This window comes from Hyalella azteca, unplaced genomic scaffold (assembly GCF_000764305.2).
Source record: "Hyalella azteca isolate HAZT.00-mixed unplaced genomic scaffold, Hazt_2.0.2 contig10758, whole genome shotgun sequence".
NCBI classification, from domain to species: domain Eukaryota; kingdom Metazoa; phylum Arthropoda; class Malacostraca; order Amphipoda; family Hyalellidae; genus Hyalella; species Hyalella azteca.
Window position 1 is genome coordinate 10,464 of NW_025940781.1, and position 4,132 is coordinate 14,595.

General features: G+C 38.1%; 1 long non-coding RNA gene across 1 annotated transcript; it reads right to left on the bottom strand.

Annotated features, from left to right (window-relative positions):
- Positions 1–2,023: 2,023 nt before the first annotated feature.
- Positions 2,024–2,763, bottom strand: LOC108677907. Its single transcript, XR_001931288.1, has 2 exons — positions 2,522–2,763; positions 2,024–2,161 (listed from the first exon to the last, which is right to left on the bottom strand). It is a non-coding gene; the product is annotated as an uncharacterized LOC108677907 (long non-coding RNA).
- Between the last annotated feature and the right edge of the window lie 1,369 nt (positions 2,764–4,132).

A 4,132-nucleotide genomic window follows, 5' to 3' on the forward strand; every position in this document is an offset into this window, starting at 1 on the left:
AATTCGTCTGCTAATCGTATAAAAAACACATCCTCAGAATGGTATGTCTTATAAAAGGTTTCGTTGGAAGCAAAAGTTCCTCAAGAAATTAAGCCAAATTGTTTTTTTAGATACTTACAAGGATCGTGAAAGAAATTTTGCGAGTCTGCAATATAGAATTTTTTCAGAAATGGACTTAAAGCAAGAAAAGAGATGGAAAGCTTAAATTGGGCGGTAGTGCCGTATTTCGTTCGAGTCGCCAGATTAAAAGGCAGGGATTACGCTATCACGTTTTAGTGATCCTGCTAATGTCGGAGACTATAGTAAGCTAGAACTCGTGCTACGATTGAAGCCACAAAACCATTTTTTTAGTGTTTCCCTCAAGAACTTATACTTTATAAATTTTATATTTTTATCATAGTCAAAACATAAAAAGTTTTGTTGTTTGGGTGCACAACCAAGTTGTCTCGCATGCCAGCAGAATACTACCATTCCACGAATTTTTCACAGCACCTAAATCTTTAGCAATATGCCATTAGCAGTGGTGGTCAAATAATTTTTTAGTTCAGAAGTAGCAACGGGATCAGACAGTTGCTTGCTAATTCAAGTTTTTCTAATTATTATTATTATCTTTCGGATATTTATTGCAAGGAAAGTTTTGCGAATTTCCCCATACAACATTGAAAATAATCAACATCAATCGAATTTCAATCAAGGTGTTTTGATTACGGTTATTAGTAACGCATTCGAGGCGTTTCAACGGGTGGCATAGGATCAACGAAGTATAGTATGCATACTGAAGCCTGAGAGCTTCCAAAACTTTTTTTTTGAGGTGCAGAGTTTATTTCGGCCGTCATCCAAGCTGGTGTTCGTTTACCTAGCGTCAGGTACTGATAGGAAATCCCATGTTTTGCAGGCCTAACAATTCGAATATGTACGCCTGCTTTGCTAAGTTAATATATATTAATATATTATAGATATAAAACCAACGTCTGTTGAAAAGACCCTGGTCAAAAGACCAGTTTTTAGATCTGTGAACAAGTCACGAAAAGAACACAGTCGGCGACAGGCTTAACCAGGCCTATTCTTCAACGCCGAAGATGTTATACTATGCCCTAGAAATTCCGTTAAATGTTAAAAAAATTTAAGTACTTTTAATTATCAACTTTCGAAGATTGTCAGAGTCTTACTGATTAGATGATCAAAACTGCAACAGTGACGGACGACTGAAGGTTGAATCCATAAAAATATTTCCACCGAATGTGATCCAACATCCAGTAAGAGAGAATATATAATATAGTAGGATGCTGATAAGCATTAATATCCTAAATAGTCATTCATGAAGCATACAATATCGTGTTTCCTGCAAAGTAATCGATACAATTGGGTAAGTTTGTGACGATTCAAATGAGAAATTTCAAATTCAAATATTTCTCTCCAATGCATATACAGCAATATTGAGTTTTCTATACATAAGCTACCTGATTACATCAATGAACTAGAATTGAGTAAGGACAAAGAAAACCATCGGAATTAAGAACTTCGGAGCCGAGAATTTTAAAGGCAGAGTGCGCAATAAAAAACAACTGAACATCGCACCCTAATTTAAAGTACTCGAATGCGAGCTTAGAGCCGTGAGTTTTGAAGCCTCAAATGTTTAAGTCGCAAGCTTGCAGATAAAAAGAGCCACAAGTCTACGGTTACCATACGCCTATATGCAGCCCCTCTTTCCAGTCAAGCTCCAGAGTGCCGAAGCGCCTGCATGGGTTTACTTGGAACTTACGGAGAACTGGGATAATTTCGGGTTACGTGATGATTTTACCAATTAAATTAAATAATTCAATTTTTAAAAATTGTTTTTGCAGTTTTTAATTTCACACGTAACCCATTTAAACCTACACACGAGGATTTCAGTATAGCATCATTATGACGGACCTATAGAGTCTGAGCGAGTGTTCAATTTGCTGTGACGTCATAGAATGACTAAAAGTTTGAGGTTACTATTTTCGAAAACTATGGCGAGTGGGGATAAATTAAGTTTAAATTCGAAGAATTTTTGTTAAACGGATGAATGAAACTGTTGCGAAACTGGCGGTCGGAGAAGACAACGGGTTAAGCCCGTCGGTGGCGCTCCCCCCGACCATCCGCCACCCGCGGTTCCGAAAAGGAGGATGAAGTGCAACTGTCAAAATAACAAAATTATGAGAGACGCAAAACAACTTGAATTGGTAAGAATTTTAAAACCGGATATTAAACATAGTTGGTATCAGAAAATATTCCTAGGTAATGACACAGGTACATGGGATAATGGTAACCGTTTAAAATCTTAGGTGAGAAAAATTTTACTCGAGGTAATGGTACTGGGAAAGAAGCTCAGTGTTCGCTGGTAAATTAAGGCTTGGTAAGGCTTTAAGGGAAGATAAGAACTGCGCAATTCAATTCCTCCGGTAAATGAAGGTAAGATAAGAGCGAGTGAAAGAGTTGATGCCTGATGGGACTCTAAGGGCAACAAGGTAATGCGCGACAATCACCTGCCACCCACCTAAGACGTCCATAGGATCTTTGCCGTGTGGTGAACGTCGCCGAGCCAAACTTCCATCGCCGTTATAGTCCGAGCGGTGGACGTCCAAAACTCGTGCCGAAGGTAGCAACGTAGAAGGCCCCCGTCATCCCGCCGCCAGTCACTCCCGAACTCCCTATCTCTTCATAGGGACTGGCCAAGATGTTTGGTGGCAAACGAGTCGAGCTTGAAAATTGAAGGTGACTGCATGGAGGCACTTGTTGACCTCATCACCATCTGTTGATAGAGACTGATTGTTTAGACGCAGACGTATTTTCGTGACGTTGTGGCCGGGTAGATGGTTCTTTAATTGCAGCAATTTAGAAATGAACAGTTAAAGTGGTAGCAGGGTTGCCGCGATTAATACATTTCACACAACAACATTAATTGAAATTTATGAATCCGGCTCCAAATTCCCAACTGTATATTAATCAATGAATTTGATTTTTAACTATACGGTGTTAACTTCAACTTTCAAGTTAAGGAAAATAGGATGTTAAATTGTAATCAATCGGACTACCTGAATATTTAGTTCTTAAAAATAAAGGCACATTTTCAACAACCAAAGTTGTCAACAGAAAACGTTTGTTACAAGGAAATGAATGCATCATATTACCATTAACGAAGGTTCATGTGAAAAATACTAGACGAGAGATTTTCGCCAGCCAAACAGTAGCACAATTGCACCCTTGTGCGAGTGGAAGACGCTTGTATCATGCATCTTTTTCGAGAGAACTATAAAATATTTATAAGAAATTCAGAACATCTTCGCCTGATTGCTACAGCTAGTGTTTGATAAGTATTTTACCACATTTTTAAACTAAGCTAACTAACTAATTTTTAAGTAAGAAATTTTTTAAACTAAGCTGTACAATATAAAAATATTGGGTAGCGATTTTTTTTTAATTTTAGCTTTCCGTGTTTAATGAGGAGCATTTGATTTACAGAGATGAATTACGTGTTACATACTTTTTGCTTCGGCGCTGTAACAAGTTATTTTCAAATTGGAAAGCAATTGAAGAAACTAATTTTAGAAGTGACTTGCGACTAATGAGCAGAAAACACGGATGAGCCAGGCATCGCTAGTCCCAAATTACAAAGTTTGAGCTGAAAAGAATGGCACTGGACCGAGTGCAGCATGTAAGCAATAGCCTGTGATTGGCGGTCGAGCAACCTCGGGATTTGCAAGTCTCCGCCCTACATTGCAGCGATATTCGCTACACCAATGACGAGGATTGCAGTGCATGTGGTTAACAACAAGGCGCCTAGCTGCAGTTCTTGGACACCACAACACTATAAACAAATGACTAACATTAAATGGCTAAAATACTAACAAATGAATTCGGGAGTAAAAAATTTATTAAGAGGCATAATTAAGTGACTAAAGTAAATTGAAAATAAATTTCGTGAAGTAACTGTGCTACTACTTCATTTATGAAGCCTTTTTCCAGCTGAAACAAAGGTGGTAAAAATACAACTTTTTTATACTCCGTACTTGGTTTACCAAGAATAAACGGTCGAGAGGAATGACTTCATGAGTAGCATTTCATGATTATGAGTACAACGCATGCCAATATAATGAACAAGCGTGCC